Source organism: Bombina bombina, chromosome 3 (genome assembly GCF_027579735.1).
Source record: "Bombina bombina isolate aBomBom1 chromosome 3, aBomBom1.pri, whole genome shotgun sequence".
Taxonomy (NCBI): domain Eukaryota; kingdom Metazoa; phylum Chordata; class Amphibia; order Anura; family Bombinatoridae; genus Bombina; species Bombina bombina.
Genome location: NC_069501.1, coordinates 701,681,453 through 701,702,540, shown reverse-complemented (window position 1 = coordinate 701,702,540; position 21,088 = coordinate 701,681,453).

Here is a 21,088-nt window from a genome sequence, read left to right as displayed (position 1 = left end):
TATTTAATACCAAAAATTAATTAAATCCATCTCCGAATTTAAACCATGAGGTACTCGAGTCTGGAGTTTATGAATCCAAAAAACTTCTCTTTTTGCAAATAACCTCTCCCTATCACCTCCCCTTTGTCTACTGTCTATTCTCTCTACGATGGTCCATCTCAAACTATCTGTGCTTTTATCATAAAAATCCTTAAAATGACTTACAAGAGGAGTTGTCAGCACACCATTTGAGATATTGAGCAAGTGTTCCCTTATATGGGACCTCATGTCCCTAGTAGTGAATCCAACGTATTGTAACTCACAAGTCTCACACATTAGTAAATATACTGCAAATGTTTTCCTACAATTTAGACACCTGTCATGCTCATATTGTTTCTTGGTTACCATGCTTTGGAAACTATTGCCAGTTGTCACAAATTCACAAGGCTTACATTTGGTATAGCCACATTTAAAGGTACCTTTATGAACTAGCAACGAACTACCACTGTTGGTGGATTCCCCGGTATTCCATGGGAGCCACAAGATTTGAAATAGTGACCCCTTTTCTTTACGAGTACCTGCAGCCTTGTTGAACAGTATTAACCAAACCGCCATCTGTCAAAAGAAGTGGAAAATGTTTTCTCAAAATGTTACACACATCCTGATATTGGTTCCAAAATTGTGTCACAAAAGTTACCCCCTGGAAAGTCTGTTCTGACCTCAAAGGTTGTTTGTCTAGTAAAGATTGTCTATCTCTCTCCTCTACTTCCCTCCTTGCCTTTGAAACTATTCTTGATTTGTAACCCCTTTCTCTTAGTCTTTTGGTAAGTTGATTAGCCTGCTCGGCAAAAGTTTCCTCCTTAGTTCAATTTCTTTTCAAGCAAGTAAATTGGCCCATCACTTTTGCTGAAAAAAACCCTATGGGGTGATTACTCCTTGCATGCAAAAGGCTATTTCCCGTGATGGGTTTCCTATATACATCCATAGTGACGGTACCATCATGGTTTCCTTTCAAGGTAATATCCAGATAATCTATAGTTATCTTCCCAAATATATGTGTAAATTCCAACCCAACATCATTGGTGTTAAGGATTTTTACAAAATCATTGACTTCATCCTGTTCTCCATCCCAAATGAGTAACAAATCATCAATTAATCTTTTGAAAAAAACTACCTTCTGTCCGAGAGAGTGCCCACATCCATAGACGTGGGTCAGCTCCAACCAACCCGTAAATAGGTTGGCATAGGAGGGGGCGAACTTCGCCCCATTGCTGTCCCACATCTCTGAAGGTAGTATTCCACCTCAAACATGAAGTAGTTATGTGTAAGAAGAAATTTTGTAATTCTGATGAAAAATACTGTCAAGCCAATCAGAAAGTGGCTCGCATAACAAACCTATACCAGACACAATTGGTCTTACCTTCACTGCCTCTAGGGATTTATGAACTTTGGGGAGCACATAGAAAATATGGGTAACTGGATTTTTTACCATGAGAAAGTCAAACGTGTTACGGTCAAGGTGTCCTTTATGCAATCCATCATCTAATAATGATGCTAATTCAGTTTGAAACCTACGAGTGGGGTTAGCTGATAGAATACTGTAATCATTACTGTTATTAACTTGTCTTAAAACTTCATTAGTGTAGGATTGAACATCCCAGACCACAACACTACCCCCTTGTCAGCCGATTTGATTATGAGTATCATTCTTTCTTAGAGTTTCTAGGGACTCCCTTTCCTCTTTGGACAAATTAGGAAATCTCTTCTGTTGTTGAGTGTACAGCTCTATTAGATCAGTTTCTATTCTCTTTTGAAAATTGACCAAAATGTCCCCTCTAAACTAGACAGGGTAAAAAATAGATTGGGGCCAAAAGCCCCTTTGTGAATTGATGAGACACTGATCTTCTGCACTTTCTTGTTCCAATTGCTCCAAAGTGTGCATGTCTCTTTCCTCAGAGAAGTAAAAAAACGGATCATTAGTGCATAGATTGGATGGATCATTAGTAGCCAGTGTGTCATCTAATTCGCTGTCAGAGGAATAGTATTTTCTCAGGTTCAGTTGTCTGATGAGTTTGTACACATCCACAAGAGTCTCAAATAAATTGAATTTTGGGGACAGAACAAAACCCAGGCCATAGCTAAAAAGTTTAATCTCTGTTTTCGCTCAAGATTCTCCCAATCACTGGAATTCCAGACATTTGAAGAGAATTGCGACATAATTAATTTACAAATGTTAGCTTTAGAAACAGATGCAAACCCCAGTGAGATTAACAGTGGGCAGAAATTCAGAGACAAATCTAGATTTTACCCCATACACAGTATGGTTACGATTATTGAAAGATTTCACAGTTAGGTTGTAAAGGACTTACAGGCCCTGAGAGATAATCCTGATCCGATCAAACATAACCTTACCATGAACCAAAAGGTGGCTTTAAAATCTTTATAACAAGATAACTCCATAGTAATACGCCCTGTGGATAAGGGCGGGGCTATAGTAGTTATGAATCGGACTGATTATCTCTCAGAAGCCCTCCGTCAATTGGGTAACACTCACGACTACTTAATCCTAGCCAATAATCCTACAATTGAGCACAAGAACGAACTTAGGCACATTTTGGATGATGGTTTGGATTGGAACATGGGTATCTAGGTGAACGTACTGCTCAGTACCTTGACGTTCAATATCCTAAAATACCCATGTTCCACCATTTCCCTGAAGTTCCTAAGTCCCTTATAGATATTAAGGGCATGCCAATTGTGAGCGGTATCTATTCCCTATTGGAGCGATTGTCCCAATAGCTTGATGCCATACTTCAACCTATTGTAATAAAATTGTTATCTTATACCAGATTCAAAACATATTTTGAATTTAGTAAAAAATATTAACTGGGATAGTTCCTTCATTTGGGTAACGATTGACGCAGTTTCATTGTACTCCTCGATTCCTCACCACAAAGGTATCAAGGCCATAAAGTTTTTTCTTGCACAGTATACTGAATACACACCTGACTTTCAGACCTTTGTGATACGAGTGTTGACATTTCTGTTAACCCATAACTTTCTTTACCTTTACTGAGGGCAATTACTATCTCCAGAGATGTGGGACCGCCATGGGTGTGAAATGTTCCCCCTCCTAAGCAAATTTATATCTCGGCTGGTGGGAAGTGACCCACATCTTTGGAGATAGTAATCTTTTCAGGTCTCATATACACTTTTTTCAAGCGTTTCATAGATGACCTGCTCCTGATTTGGTCAGGAGCCCATAACGACATCCGCACATTTTTCGAATGGCTCAATGACAAAGGATTGTGTTTCACTCTTGAATATGATCCTTTTAACTTTCTTGATTTATGTCTGGTTGGTGACACTAATGTTAAAGTTCACAGTAAGGTTTTTTGTAAGCCTATATCTGGTAACTCCTTACTTCATGCAGATAGCTGCCCCCCTAAAAATACATCTTGTGCTGTCGCTAAGGGTCAGTTCACTAGATTGAAGAGAAACTGTAGCAGACAGCAAGACTATCTGCATGAAGCTAAGGAGTTAGAACAAAGACTCAAAGAGAGGAGATACAAAAACAGTCACATAAGTGAAGCCAAGAAGAAAGTACACGAGATATCGAGAGATGTCTTGTTACAAGTCAACCAAATGACTACCCATAGCGACACCTTTAAAGGGGTGCACTTTGTAATGTTATAGTGCGCAGTTTTCAAAAATATGTAATATTGTCAAAAGCACTATCCCCTTTTAGTAGCGGACGATAAACTAAAAGAAGTAGTATAGTAAGGAGTACGCTGCTCGTACAAAAAGTGCTTCACTCTAGGACTTAACTCCAAATACGACCTAATTGACTTTTGGGGATAGTGTATATAAACATACATGTGCTCTTTGTTTTTACTTTGTTTCTATTTCATCTTTCAAAAGCCTCAATATGCGCATGTAGGCACACTCCTGCTACATTAGGTGCCCTTCCAATATATTCTCTGATAGCCTGTATATTATAATGGAACGTATTATTTTTATTTATGTGGATTTATTTTTGAGCCATCTCCCAATTATACTGTTATACTCTATAATATATTATAACATTCTGCAAGACTGCTTCTATCTATGTTCATGTTTATTTATTTCTGTATAACTGGTATACAGATCTGTCGCCATCAGCGGTGCATCTCGATCTGCTATATGCTCTCCCTTTTAGCTCCATTATTAAGTTTTATTTAGAGGATATCGCTATCAGGCTTTATAGCCTCTTTATCCTCTTACAATGCAAATATTAGAGAGTGCACGACCATTTTACTGTTTCTACTGTATTCAGCTTGCATTTTGCTTATTGCAGTATATATTATTTCTATATTTATCAGTCCCCATGTTCTCAGGAATTATTATTATTATTTTTCCTGTTTATTTGTATTTCTTATTATCTACTTGTTGGGCCGAATTTTACAAGGATTCCTTTAAATGTATTATATAGCAAAGTATTTGCAGTTTGTTTTATTATCCTCCCTCATTATAATGAGGAATAATAATGTTAATATCAATAGATCATGTTATCAAAAAGTCCTGATCAGTGAACTTAAGAAGAGAAGTGATCAGCAAGGGCCAAGTAAATCATAGCTGAAAACCAAAAACGTAGTGGTGATCCGAATGCTTAGTACAATTGATAATAATAACTGAATCCAGAGTCGCAAAACATTGCAGGCACCCTGCATGGTACTTGCAAACTGATATACTGTAGGCACAATTTTTAAAGTCAAATATAGGCACAGTATCAATGAGTAAAGATAGGATAGAGGAGGTAATGTATATAGCCTCGGTGCTGCCCCTTTAAATTAATTTTCATCCAATTAGGAGACTGCTACCAACCACAACTGGGACTCAGATAAACTGAGGACACTGATAGGTTATCCTAGAGGCGTGCACTACAGCCTTCAGCTGATTGGTTTAGCATCTCCTTATCTAGGGGTTAAAAGGCAGCACCTGGCAGTGAATCAGGTTTGTCAGTTCACTTGCTGAATCAGATTGAGAAAGGCTGTGCAACAGCTGAAACATGTTTGTGTAGTTCAACTTGTTTTTAAACTACTTTTATTACTCAACTTATACCACTTATAATTATTTTTGCTGCATTAACTGTTGCCTCATGCTACCCCTGACACCTGAAGCCGACGGTTCCTGATATCGGCCAGGAATACAGGGGGGTGACATGATAGCAGCAGTGCAGTAATTGTGGTGTACCTTTAGGTAATATATCTGTGTGGGTAATGATAGGTGATGTTTATCACCTTAGTCATTAATTTTTAAATAAATTCCTTGATAAAGATTATAGGTTTTAATACCAGTATATACATTTATTATTCGCTAGCAGATATTTCATGCTGTAATTTTACAGCTTATTACAAGCGATAGGTGTAAGAGTGCTTAATATCCCCTCTATACTCTCCCATTTCCTTTTCCTATTTTTTGATACTGTAGGCACAGTCAGTCGAGGAAGAAGTCAAGTGAGCATGCAAAACAGTTAATGTAAATCAAGCTTTCTCTGACTTGTGAATCAAATGAAGTACAAATGAAAAAACATCAACGGGTCACTGCCTCTCGAACCTGGCTAATTCACAGAAAGAACTTATGCGTGTGGGTCATAAATCCCTAGAGGAAGTGAAGGGAAGACCAATTGTGTCTGGTATAGGTTTGTTATGCGAGCCACTCTCTGAGTGGTTTGACAGTATTTTACAACTGTCAGTGCTAAAATTACACAGTTATCTGAGAGACACTAAACACCTATTACAAATAATGGAAAACCTCACTTGGGACTATAACTTTGGTTGGTTAACTGTTGACGTTGTGTCCCTCTATTCATTCATACCACATGACATGGGAATAGAGGCCAATAAACATTTTTTGTATACCATGACCAATTACTCAGCAGAGTTTGTGGATTACTTGTTAACAATAACATGTTTCCTGCTGACACACAATTATTTTTCATTTGATAACAATTGGTATCTGCAGAAGAGAGGCACAGTCATGGGTGCAAAATTTGCCCCCTCCTACGTGAATCTGGTAATGGAATAGTGGGAGGCTTTTTACATCTCTGGGGATGCCAATTTTTGTCACAGTGACATTAAGAAGTATCATCGCTTTATCAATGACCTTATTTTTGTGTGGCCGCCAGGAAAGGCAAAAGCGGAAAACTTTGTTCAGTACTTGAACAACAACCCTTGGGGGTTAAGGTTCACCTCTGAATTTGACAATATCAAAATTAACTACTTAGATGTGACCTTGGTTGCCAATGTAGTCACCCACTCAGTTCATACGAACTAAACGCAATTGTTCAAATCAACAGGATTTTGAGGAACAGAGTCAGGACCTAGTTAACAGACTTTTAGCTAGGGGATACAATAGGGATACTGTTCTGAGAGCTAAAACAGAGGTTGATGATTTGGATAGGGCTGTCCTTTTAAAAGATGCAAAAAGAGAAAAGTCTACTTCATCTACTAAACTACCCATTGTATTCAGTAGAGTAGAGTGTCACAAATGTAAACAAGTATTTAAGGTCATTCGTAGACATTTACCAATGCTTACAGCAGATGATAAATTACGTAAAGTGGTAGAACATGGTTGCCGTTTCTCATATAGAAGGGGGGGGTCACCATTGAAAATATTTTGTCACCCAGTGAACTTCGCACAAGAAACATAGGTAGTGTGGGTATGGTCCATGCATTCCCGGTAGCCACATAAACAAAAAAGATAGCTTTAAGAGCTTTGTTACAGGCAAATAATACTCTATTGGGACATGTGTGAACTGCACAAGTAAAAATGTAGTGTATATTATCTGGTGGAATTGCATTAACAAACAGTACGTAGGATGTACCACTCGTGAAGTACGAGAAAGAATTAGACAACACCTGTCTGACATAAAAAGATCCAAACATAGTTCTGAGTTAGTGAAACATTTTGTTATTGATCATGACAGTGATAGTTCATTACTTAAATGGATGGTTATAAAAGGAGTCAAAACCCCCAAACGAGGAGGTGATACAACCAAGTTACTACACAAGATCCTTTTGGATCTTCACTTTATAAACAAGGGTCCCCCAAGGTTACAACAGCGTATATAAGGTGATAAATTACTGGGAATAACTATTATTACTGTATCACTAGAATTGTTTAACATATAGACCTATCAAAGTTATACGTGTCATTAGTTTTGTGCTTTAAATCTTAAGTGACAATGAGGATCACAGTATTTAAAGTGTTTTCATTTCATTTTGTTAATGTATAAGATAAACATCATATATTACAAAAATATATTACATTATCCATGTGATAGGGTATCATGTTATGATTACATATCTAATGTAAGATTGACTAGGCAGTGATATTGAGAGTGGAGGCAGTTACCTGGTTTTTATCATTTATGGTATTGATGTTTATATTCTCTCTTTGCCCAAGCATCCATAGATTGATGTTTTCACTGTAATATATTTACACATATATATTTTTTGTATCTAATGGGATATTGAATAAGTATTAATGTATTTAAAGGGACAGTCAACCATAGAACTGTTATTGTTTTAAAAGATAGATAATCCCTTTATTACTCATTCCCCAGTTTTGCATAACCAACACAGTTATATTAATATACTTTTTACCTTTGTGATTACCTTGTATCTAGGAACCTTCTTCCAGCCCCCTGATCACATGACTGTGACTGTTTATTATCTATTGTCTTAAATTTAGCATTGTATTATGCTAGATCTTAAATAACTTTCTGTGCCTGTACACAGTGTTATCTATATGGCCCACGTGTACTTTCTGTCTCTTTGTGTTGAAAAGAGATTTAAAAAGCATGTGATAAGAGGCAGCCCTCAAAGGCTTAGAAATTAGCATATGAGCCTACCTATGTTTAGTTTAAACTAAGAATACCAAGAGAAAAAAGCAAATTTGATGATAAAAGTAAATTGGAAAGTCAATTAAAATTAAAAGTCCTATCTGAATAATGAAAGTTTAATTTCTCTTGTAAGGTGTATCCAGTCCACGGATCATCCATTACTTGTGGGATATTCTCATTCCCAACAGGAAGTTGCAAGAGGACACCCACAGCAGAGCTGTAATATAGCTCCTCCCCTAACTGTCATAGCCAGTCATTCTCTTGCAACTCTCAACAAGCTAGGATGTTGTAGGAGAGAGTGGTTAAATATAGTTAGTTTATTTTCTTCAATCAAAAGTTTGTTATTTTTAAATAGTACCGGAGTTGTGCTATTTTATCTCAGGCAGTAAATAGAAGAAGAATCTGCCTGAGGTTTCTATGATCTTAGCAGGTTGTAACTAAAATCCATTGCTATTCTCACATATGTCTGAGGGGATTACACAGATGAGGTAACTTCAGCGAGAGAATGGCGTGCAGTTTATTCTGCTATCAGGTATGTGCAGTTATAATTTTTTCTAGAGATGGAAAACACTAGAAAATGCTGCTGATACCGGATTAATGTAAGTTAAGCCTGAATACAGTGATTTAATAACGACTGGTATCATGCTTACTCCCAGGGGTAATACCCTTATGATATTGCAATATAAACGTTTGCTGGCATGTTTAATCGTTTTTATATATGCTTTGGTGATAAAACTTTATTGGGGCCTAGTTTTTTCCACATGGCTGGCTTAAATTTTGACTAGAAACAGTTTTACTGAGGCTTTCCACTGTTATAGTATAAAAGTTACAGTTGGTGCAGTTAAAATTACAAACTGTGGCATCCAGCTTCCCTGTATGCTATAGGACATCTCTAAAGGGCTCAAAGGCTTTCCAAAGTCGTTTATTGGGGAAGGTAGGACCACAGCTTGCTGTGGCAGTTGGTTGTGACTGTAAAAATAAACAAACAAAAAAAAACCAAAAAAAAAAAACCCCGTCTATTTAGTTTTTTGGATCCGTTTTTTGAACTAAGGTTAATCATCCATTTGCAAGTGGATGCAATGCTCTGCTAGCCTATTACATACACTGTAAAAATTTTGTTTGATTTACTGCATTTTTTCACTGTTTTTCAAATTCTGACAAAATTTGTTTCTCTTTAAGGCACAGTACCGTTTTTTATATTTGCTTGTTAACTTGATTTAAAGTGTTTTCCAAGCTTGCTAGTCTCATTGCTAGTCTTTATAAACATGTCTGACATAGAAGAAACTCCTTGTTCATTATGTTTAAAAGCCATGGTGGAACCCCCTCTTAGAATGTGTACCAAATGTACTGATTTCATTTTATGCAATAAAGATCATATTCTGTTTTTAAAAAAATTATCATCAGAGGAATCTGACGAGGGGAAAGTTATGCCGACTAACTCTCCCCACGTGTCAGACCCTTTGACTCCCGCCCAAGGGACTCACGCTCAAATGGCGCCAAGTACATCTAGGATGCCCATAGCGTTTACTTTACAAGACATGGCGGCAGTCATGGATAATACACTGTCAGCGGTATTAGCCAGACTACCTGAACTTAGAGGTAAGCGAGATAGCTCTGGGGTGAGACAAAATGCAGAGCATACTGACGCTTTAAGAACCATGTCTGATACTGCCTCACAATATGCAGAAGCTGAGGAAGGAGAGCTTCAGTCAGTGGGTGATGTTAATGACTCAGGAAAGATACCTGATTCTAATATTTCTACATTTAAATTTAAGCTTGAACACCTCCGCGTGTTACTTAGGGAGGTTTTAGCTGCTCTGAATGACTGTGATACCATTGCAGTGCCAGAGAAATTTTGTAGACTGGATAAATGCTTTGCAGTGCCGGTGTGTACTGATGTTTTTCCAATACCTAAAAGGTTTACAGAAATTATTAATAAGGAATGGGATAGACCAGGTGTGCCGTTCTCTTCCCCTCCTATTTTTAGAAAAATATTTTCCAATAGACGCCACCACACGGGACTTATGGCAGACAGTCCCTAAGGTGGAGGGAGCAGTTTCTACTCTAGCAAAGCGTACTACTATCCCTGTCGAGGACAGTTGTGCTTTTTTAGAGCCAATGGATAAAAAATTATAAGGTTACCTTATAAAAATATTTATTCAACAAGGTTTTATCCTACAGCCCATTGCATGCATTGCCCCTGTCACTGCTGCTGCGGCGTACTGGTTTGAGTCTCTGGAAGAGGCTTTACAGGTAGAGACTCCATTGGATGACATACTTGGCAAATTTAGAGCACTTAAGCTAGCCAATTATTTTATTTCTGATGCCATTGTTCATTTGAATAAACTAACGGCTAAGAATTCTGGTTTTGCTATACAGGCGCGCAAAGCGCTATGGCTTAAATCATGGTCAGCTGACGTGACTTTAAAAATCTAAGCTACTTAACATTCCCTTCAAGGGGAAGACCCTATTCGGGCCTGGTTTGAAGGAGATTATTGCTGATATCACGGGAGGAAAAGGTTGTGCCCTTCCTCAGGACAGGTCCAAATCTAGGGCCAAGCAGTCTAATTTCCGTGCCTTTCGAAACTTCAAGGCAGGTGCGGCATCAACTTCTTCTAATAATAAACAAGAGGGAACTTTTGCTCAATCCAAGACGGTCTGGAGACCAAACCAGACCTGGAAAAAAGGTAAGCAGGTCAAAAAGCCTGCTGCTGCCTCTAAGACAGCATGAAGGAACGACCCCCTATCCGGTAACGGATCTAGTAGGGGGCAGACTTTCACTCTTCGCCCAGGCGTGGGCAAGAGATGTTCAGGATCCCTGGGCGTTGGAAATTATATCCCAGGGATATCTTCTGGACTTCAAAGCTTCCCCCCCAAAAGGGAGATTTCACCTTTCACAATTATCTGCAAACCAGATAAAGAGTGAGGCATTCTTACACTGTGTACGAGACCTCCTAGTTATGGGAGTGATCCATCCAGTTCCAAAGGAGGAACAGGAACAGGGTTTTTACTCAAATCTGTTTGTGGTTCCCAAAAAAGAGGGAACCTTCAGACCGATTTTGGATTTAAAGATCTTAAACAAATTCCTCAAAGTTCCGTCGTTCAAGATGGAAACTATTCGTACCATCCTACCACTGATCCAGGAGGGTCAATATATGACTACAGTGGATCTAAAGGATGCTTAACTTCAAATTCCGATACACAAAGATCATCATCGGTTTCTCAGGTTTGCCTTTCAAGACAGGCATTACCAGTTGTAGCTCTTCCCTTTGGATTAGCTACAGCCCCAAGAATCTTTACAAAGGTTCTAGGGTCGCTTTTGGCGGTCCTAAGGCCGCGGGGAATAGCAGTAGCCCCTTATTTAGACGACATCCTGATACAGGCGTCAAACTTCCAAATTGCCAAGTCTCATACGGACGTAGTACTGGCATTTCTGAGGTCGCATGGGTGGAAAGTGATTGAGGAAAAGTGTTCTCTATCCCCACTCACAAGAGTTTCCTTTCTAGGGACTCTGATAGATTCTGTAGAAATGAAAATTTACCTTGATGGAGTCCAGGTTATCAAAGCTTCTAAATTCCTGTCGGGTTCTTCATTCCATTCCGCGCCCTTTGGTGGCTCAGTGTATGGAAGTAATCGGCTTAATGGTAGCGGCAATGGACATAGTGCCGTTTGCACGCTTACATTTCAGACCGCTGCAACTATGCAGGCTCAGTCAGTGGAGCGGGGATTACACAGATTTGGACTCAGGAGGAGTCTCTCCTTCCAATAAATATTCTGGAACTAAGAGCGATATTCAAGGCTCTTCAGGTTTGGCCTCAGTTAGCAACTCTGAGGTACATCAGATTTCAGTCGGTCAACATCACGACTGTAGCTTACATCAACCATCGAGGGGGAACAAGAAATTCCCTAGAGATGTTAGAAGTTTCAAAAATAATTCACTGGGCAGAGATTCACTCTTGCCACCTATCAGCTATCCATATCCCAGGTGTAGAGCACTGGGAGGCGGATTTTCTAAGTCGTCAGACTTTTCATCCAGGAGAGTGGGAACTCCATCCGGAGGTATTTGCACAACTGATTCTCCGTTGGGGCAAACCAGAACTGGATCTCATGGCGTCTCGCCAGAACGCCAAGCTTCCGTGTTACGGATCCAGGTCCAGGGATCCCAAGGCGACACTGATAGATACTCTAGCAGCGCCCTGGTCTTTCAACCTGGCTTATGTGTTTCCACCGTTTCCTCTGCTCCCTCGACTGATTGCCAAGATCAAGCAGGAGAGAGCATCGGTGATTCTGATAGCACCTGCGTGGCCACGCAGGACCTGGTATGCAGATCTAGTGGACATGTCATCCTTTCCACCATGGTCTCTGCCTCTGAGACAGGACCTTCTACTTCAGGGTCCTTTCAACCATCCAAATCTAATTTCTCTGATTTTATCAAAGCGTGGCTTCTCTGAGTCAGTTATTGATACCTTAATACAGGCACGAAAGCCTGTCACCAGGAAAATTTACCATAAGGTATGGCGTAGATATCTTTATTGGTGTGAATCCAAGGGTTACTCATGGAGTAAGGTCAGGATTCCTAGGATTTTATCTTTTCTCCAAGAAGGTTTGGAAAAAGGATTGTCAGCTAGTTTCTTAAAGGGACAGATTTTTGCTCTTTCTATTCTTTTGCACTAGCGTCTGGCAGATGTTCCAGACGTTCAGGCATTTTGTCAGGCTTTAGGTTGAATCAAGCCTGTGTTTAAACCTGTTGCTCCACCATGGAGCTTAAACTTGGTTCTTAAGGTTCTTCAAGGAGTTCCGTTTGAACCTCTTCATTCCATAGATATCAAACTTTTATCTTGGAAAGTTCTTTTTTTTTTTTTTTTTTTGGTAGCTATTTCCTCGGCTCGTAGAGTCTCTGAGCTATCTGCCTTACAATGTGATTCTCCTTATCTGATTTTTCATACGGATAAGGTAGTTCTGCGTACCAAACCTGGGTTCTTACATAAGGTGGTATCTAACAAGAATATCAAGAGATTGTGGTTCCATCCTTGTGTTACACAATCTGGACGTGGTCTGTGCTTTAAAGTTTTACTTACAAGCTACTAAAGATTTTCGTCAAACATCTGCTTTGTTTGTTGTCTACTCTGGACAGAGGAGAGGTCAAAAGGCTTTGGCAACCTCTTTTTCTTTTTGGCTAAGAAGCTTAATCCGCTTAGCCTATGAGACTGCTGGACAGCAGCCTCCTGAAAGGATTACAGCTCATTCCACTAGAGCTGTGGCTTCCACTTGGGCCTTTAAAAATGAGGCTTCTGTTGAACAGATTTGCAAGGCGGCGACTTGGTCTTCGCTTCATACTTTTTCAAAATTTTACAAATTTGATACTTTTGCTTCTTCGGAGGCTATATTTGGGAGAAAGGTTTTACAGGCAGTGGTTCCTTCCATTTAAGTTCCTGCCTTGTCCCTCCCATCATCCGTGTATTTTAGCTTTGGTATTGGTATCCCACAAGTAATGGATGATCCGTGGACTGGATACACCTTACAAGAGAAAACACAATTTATGCTTACCTGATAAATTTATTTCTCTTGTGGTGTATCCAGTCCACGGCCCGCCCTGTCATTTTAAGGCAGGTAATTTTTAAATTTAAACTACAGTAACCACTACACCCTATGGTTCCTCCTTTCTCGGCTTGTTTTCGGTCGAATGACTGGCTATGACAGTTAGGGGAGGAGCTATATTACAGCTCTGCTGTGGGTGTCCTCTTGCAACTTCCTGTTGGGAATGAGAATATCCCACAAGTAATGGATGATCCGTGGACTGGATACACCACAAGAGAAATAAATTTATCAGGTAAGCATAAATTGTGTTTTATACTTGACTGTCCCTTTAAGTATTTTTTGTATAGATCTGTTTTGTTAATTTGTCAATCAATTTAACTGCTATCAAGTGATCAAACAAAAGATTTAGGAGTTAAGTGGGAGTGGTTAGTTAAGGGAATGTTAATCTAGGTCACGTGCATTTTTTTGATCCAATGGGCTAACAGCATTGATTTTAAATAACAGATCTCTTTTTTTAATCAGATACATCTATGATTAAAGCTATTCAGCCGAAACATGTCAGACGTTATCTGGCTGCTTTTAATTTTATTTGACCAATAAAGTTTATGCTTTTACTTCTGGAGAGGGTGCCTGCGGTTTCTTCTTTATATTACAGACTTTCTCGTTTTGCCGGGAACCTCTCACTTACAGTACTGATGGATCGTAACAGGAGTCACTTCATTGGTGCACAGAGGTCACGTGTGGGCTATCATCCTATGGGAGCAGACGGACGCCATCAGGGAACACCGCTCTGGAAGAGCATCTCCACAAAGACGTAAAGGAGCGCTAGCAATTGCAGAGGGCGGATTTGTGAGTTACAGCTGATCAAAGAAGCGGCGAGTTGACTGGAAATCGAGGCTCTGCTACATCCATGTGATCGGTGCCAAACTAGTCAACGGGTTGGTAAGCTAAGAGCTGTTAATTCTCCAGTGTCCCCAGGTGCTGGCTTACTTTGGAAAGTTCATAGCTGCCTATGTTTAACCACTAGCTGAACTGTGCTTGATTACCGTGACTAGCTAAGGCTATGCTATGCTTGTCTCCGCTATCTTTTACTTTTAAGTGTTCACTTGTATCCGCTTACGCTCTACTTGACTGCTGCAAAGACTGCTCCTGACCCATATGCATAAGTTGTTTCTGTGAATGAGCCAGGCTTGAGTGTCAGTGACCGGTTGATGTTTTTTCATATATATATATATATATATATATATATATATATATATATATATATATATATATATATATATATATATATATATATATATATATAGTGGGGGGAAAAAGTATTTAGTCAGCCACCAATTGTGCAAGTTCTCCCACTTAAGAAGATGAGAGAGGCCTGTAATTTTCATCATAGGTATACCTCAACTATGAGAGACAAAATGTGGAAACAAATCCAGACAATCAAATTGTCTGATTTGGAAAGAATTTATTTGCAAATTATGGTGGAAAATAAGTATTTGGTCAATATCAAAAGTTCATCTCAATACTTCGTTATATATCCTTTGTTGGCAATGACAGAGGTCAAACATTTTCTGTACGTCTTCACAAGGTTGTCACACACTGTTGCTGGTATGTTGGCCTATTCCTGCATGCAGATCTCCTCTAGAGCAGTGATGTTTTGGGGCTGTCGCTGGGCAACACGGACTTTCAACTCCCTCCAAAGGTTTTCTATGGGGTTGAGATCTGGAAGACTGGCTAGGCCACTCCAGCACCATGAAATGCTTCTTACGAAGCCACTCCTTCGCTGCCCGGGCAGTGTGTTTGGGATCATTGTCATGCTGAAAGACCCAGCCATGTTTCATCTTCAATGCCCTTGCTGATGGAAGGAGGTTTGCACTCAAAGTCTCACGATACATGGCCCCATTCATTCTTTCATGTACACGGATCAGTTGTCCTGTTCCCTTTGCAGAGAAACAGCCCCAAAGCATGATGTTGCCACCCCCATGCTTCACAGTAGGTATAGTGTTGTCTCTCCGCCAAACACGACAAGTTGTGTTTCTACCAAACAGTTCTACTTTGGTTTCATCTGACATTCTCCCAATCCGCTTCTGGATCATCCAAATGCTCTCTAGCATACTTCAGACGGGCCCGGACATGTACTGGCTTAAGCAGGGGGACATTTCTGGCACTGCAGGATCCGAGTCCCTGGCGGCGTAGTGTGTTACTGATGGTAGCCTTTGTTACGTTGGTCCCAGGTCTCTGCAGGTCATTCACTAGGTCCCCCCGTGTGGTTCTGGGATGTTTGCTCACCGTTCTTGTAATCATTTTGACCCCACTGGGTTAGATCTTGCATGGAGCCCCAGATCGAGGGAGATTATCAGTGGTCTTGTATGTCTTCCATTTTCTAATTATTGCTCCCACAGTTGATTTCTTCACACCAAGCTGCTTGCCTATTGCAGATTCAGTCTTCCCAGCCTGGTGCAGGTCTACAATTTTGTTTCTGGTGTCCTTCAACAGCTCTTTAGTCTTCACCATAGTGGAGTTTGGAGTGTGACTGTTTGAGGTTGTGGACAGGTGTCTTTTATACTGATAGCAAGTTCAAACAGGTGCCATTAATACAGGTAATGAGTGGAGGACAGAGGAGCCTCTTAAAGAAGAAGATACAGGTCTGACTGTGAGAGCCAGAAATCTTGCTTGTTTGTAGGTGACTAAATACTTATTTTCCACCATAATATGTAAATAAATTCTTTCCAAATCAGACAATGTGATTGTCTGGATTTGTTTCCACATTTTGTCTCTCATAGTTGAGGTATACCTATGAAGAAAATTACAGGCCTCTCTCATCTTCTTAAGTGGGAGAACTTGCACAATTGGTGGCTGACTAAATACTTTTTTGCCCCACTGTATATATATATTCCTATATATAGCAACCTAAGATAAATTTCTTCTCATTCCAGACATATCCATCAACACAAAAGCCCATAAAAAACATAAATTAGTATTATATTAACTATCCATTTTGTTTTTCATAATGATTAACTTTTATATTTTAGTTATACCGAAATTTAAAATTAAATAAAAAGATTCCAATCTTATTCCCTATGCATACTCTTTGGAGTTAAAACATCCAACTTGTAAATAAAAAAGGCTTCTCATTTTTAAGGAGTTACCTCCACGTCTAGGAATAGGTACAAAATCTATGATCTGGAACCTTAGCTGAGAAACTGAATGACCTGCTTTCAAAAAATTATGTGCAACAGGGACTTAAATCCTTTGTCTTAATATTAGATTTATGATGTAGGATCCTGTCTCAGACTCTTTGGGTCGTTTCTCCTACATAAATTATGCCACACAGGCATTTACTTAGGTATACTACAAATGAAGCATTGCATTTAAAATACCCCTGGATTTTACATTTCTGTCCTGTATTTGGGGGTATCCCCCTTTATCATGCTATTACAGTTAGAACAGTTAAAACATGGCAAACATCCATTGTTCTTAGAGGTAATATAAACCTGTTTAAAAATCTTAAGACTAGACACATCCACTCTTATAAGTTGATCTCTAAAATTGGGCGGACAGGTATATGCAGGCATTGGTAAATGTCTAAATGCTTCCAGTCCAGGGTTACAATCTCTTAAAATATGCCAGTGCTTTCTTATAATACCCTGTATCCTTGGACTGAGTGCATTATAGTTAGATACAATAACCATTTTATGGGGATTTTTCTTTTCCACTCCTGTTGTATTATTAGCCATATTCCTAGGTGTATCTAAAATATCTTTAAATCCTTGTTTAATCTTCTCAGATGGATAACCTCTATCTATAAATCTATTGCCAATTTCTGTAAGTCATCATCATTTACTATTCTTCTCACTCTTAATTGCTTACTTTGTGGTAATGACTGCAATAGAGATGGAGTATGGGCACTTCAGTAATGTAACAGACTATTTTGATCTGTGCTCTTCCTATATAAGTCTGTTTTAATGAATCACCAACTTTGTATACTCTAGTATCTAAAAAATGTATACCTTCCTCACTCCAGGACAATGTAAATTTAGGGATGCAGTATTTGGATCCATAATGAACTATGCAAAGGTCCCAACCATTTGGCACCACATAATAAAATAGTTTATTCTCAAACACAAATATTTCTTTAAAAAAAATAAAAATCATTTAAATATTTGCATAGGTGGGTACAACGTTGGAGCCTATCACAGTTCCCTCCTTTTGTATATAAAAAGTATCCTAGAATGACAGACTTCCGGTGAGCGGGATTACCGAGTGGACGCAGGGAAGAGCTCCCGCTCCAACTTCACACAAAGTGTGAAATTACTGGTCCCCCACACAAAATCCCTTTAGGAAAACACCTAGCAAGCTCCCTAAACCTTGCCACTGCTGGAACACAGTGCGTGAAGGAACTTTAAATACCACCCTTGCCCCGGAGGCCTCTGAAAAAATTGGAAAGGTGTGAAGTGCAGGCGCTATCTTGGCTTTCCACAGACCTGCCTAAATCAATTAAGGGAACCGTTAGGCATTTGCCCCACAAACTTGGAGCGGTCTGCAGCAAATATCCCTTACAAGCAGCCAGCAAGCAACAAGAAGCGAAACTGCTGAGACTGAACAAAAGAGCAAGATAAGTAACTTTTCCTTACACCTCATTGCCCGGCCTGCAGCCTTTAACCAGTTTAATCTGCTTTCCCTTATTCTCACTAAAACAAGTTATTGCCACACTGGCCTCTTTTACGGTTTATATACTACAAGAACTTTCCAGCTTTAGCAAAGGCTTGCACATACTCAGAAACATAGGAGACTTGTGCCATATCATTCAAAAGCGCTCACTATCATTCCAGGAGCCCCAAGGAAACACACTATGTAATCCATACATTTGTGAAAGCAACTGAGTTTAAGGTGGCAGATACACTGAAATCAAGCACCACTTTATGTGATTAATACCACAGGCTTATACTTATAAAAACAACAAGGAAGAAAAAGAGAGGGAGACCCTTTGCAACTGTATTTTGAAAGACATACACCACTTAGCCTCAGTACACTTTGCTGAGCACATCTATGCATAATCCTATAGGCCTTCTACAACATACCTAACCATCCATTCTCATATCATAATTCAACAGTGCCACCTAGTGGTACAAACTTGAAAGCACAGCTGAACTCTAATACCACAATCCCTTCATTTATTTATTTATTGATATTTTTATTAGGTTTTTCAGCAACTACAAGGATACAAGCAATAAAAGAAAACAAAGTCCCTATAGTGTTATACAGCCTTCAGTGATATCAAATAACAGTAATATCAGTAATAATAATGATAATGCAAAAACTAACAAATTAAACAAAACAAAATAAATTGACATAACGTAATACACTTTTCAGTCAATGCTTCCAGATTCTAATATTATCCAGAGTCTTCTTTCTAGGTTATAAATAGTGTAATTTGCTTCCTAACTCATATGAACAAAGAGCATATATAGACTTAGAGTTGGGTGGATGGATGGATGGACGGAGGGCTCCCATACTTGGTCACCTATGTCAAGGGGGGTGAAATGGAAGATTTGTACTAGTCCCAGTAAAATTGCATATTATGGAAGAATTCAAGTTTTTGTTTTTTATAAAATCCATACTTTTCTTGGGAAAATAACTTGTCTGTCCTACATATCCACATTTGTCTTGTAATCCCTTCATTTATATATATCTCATATGAAGGTGGATAAGTACTTCAAAACAATCCCTGTTACATTGGAGGGAAAGATGACCTCAAAAAGCAAACTGACAGATAGAAGGCAAAGACACGCTATAAAGTCCTGAAATAGCAGGAGTTTTTTCCCTTTAAAAAGGATATTGGTGTTTTGAGCTCTATAGGCTCGTAGTAGGGCAAGCTTTTCTTGATAGTTAAGGCATTTAAATATGACCTGACGAGGTCTGAAAGATGTAGTAGTAGTGAGGCCATTGTCAGGTACGATATGGTGGGCTCTTTCCACATCTAGTGGTAGGTGATCCGGATCCATAACTAGGAGTCTACGAAATGTTAGCGCCGTGAACTCCAACAGTTCCTTGCTTTTAATGGTTTCAGTGACTCCAACAATTCGGAGGTTATTGCGCCTGCTACAGTTTTCAAGGTCTTCAACCTTGTCCTGCAACACTTGTTTCTGACATAGCAGTTGTCTGAGTGAGGTAGAAGTAGTAGTTTGTCGATCCTCCATGTCCAAGATTCTCTGTTCTGTCTGATTCATCCTTGCAGAGAACTGGCATACTTCACTGGTTAAAGTGTCCATGCCTGCTTGGAGGGATACCATTTTAGGCAGGAAGAATGTTTTGAGTTCTTGCAGTAAGGTTGAGGAATCGCTGGTTGTTGGATTTGAAGAGATTGGAGAATTTGGAGAAGGGGTATTTTTTTACGTGTGTCTCAATAGCGTGTCTTTGCCTTCTATCTGTCAATTTGCCTTTTGAGGTCATCTTTCCCTCCAATGTGAAGTACTTATCCACCTTCTTATGATATATACAGTATATATAAATGAAGGGATTGTGGTATTTGAGTTCAGCTGTGCTTTCAAGTTTGTACCACCAAGTGGCACTGTTGAATTATGATATGAGAATGGATGGTTAGGTATGTTGTAGAAGGCCTAAAGGATTATGCATAGATGTGCTCAGCAAAGTGTACTGAGGCTAAGTGGTGTATGTCTTTCAAAATACAGTTGCAAAGGGTCTCCCTCTCTTTTTCTTCCTTGTTGTTTTTATAAGTATAAGCCTGTGGTATTAATCACATAAAGTGGTGCTTGATTTCAGTGTATCTGCCACCTTAAACTCAGTTGCTTTCACAAATGTATGGATTACATAGTGTGTTTCCTTGGGGCTCCTGGAATGATAGTGAGCGCTTTTGAATGATATGGCACAAGTCTCCTATGTTTCTGAGTATGTGCAAGCCTTTGCTAAAGCTGGAAAGTTCTTGTAGTATATAATCCGTAAAAGAGGCCAGTGTGGCAATAACTTGTTTTAGTGAGAATAAGGGAAAGCAGATTAAACTGGTTAAAGGCTGTAGGCCGGGCAATGAGGTGTAAGGAAAAGTTACTTATCTTGCTCTTTTATTCAGTCTCAGCAGTTTTTGCTTCTTGTTGCTTGCTGGCTGCTTTTAAGGGATATTTGCTGCAGACCGCTCCAAGTTCATGGGGCAAATGCCTAACGGTTCCCTTAATTGATTTAGGCAGGTCTGTGGAAATCCAGGGCAAGGGTGGTGTTTAATGTTCCTTCACGCACTCTGTTCCAGCAGTGGCAGGGTTTAGGGCAGTGGCGTTTTTTTTTTTTTTTTTAAATTTTATTGAAATTCAAAGAAATACAATGTTGAGATGCATAGATTATTTTATTAGAGGCTGGCATTTGTGAACATTAGGTGGACTGGGGAAGTTGTAGACACACAATTTTTTTGCCCCTTGAGCCAGTGCTGCAATTTCAACAAATAGTTTTCCCGGCTGCTTTTGCTTGTTTGTACTTTGCTCCTCCCCTGCCCAATTTCACTATGAATGTTGTGGGTGTGCCGTGGGGCTTGCAAAGTTGCACTGCTAGCCTAAACCTGCCTGCCTATCTGTGCTCACTGTGACATGCGGCCCAGGGCTGTGCACTGACAGACTTGGAACAGAGTCAGAGAGCAGAATTTTCATGGGCCTAGATTTAGAGTTCGGCGGTAAAAGGGCT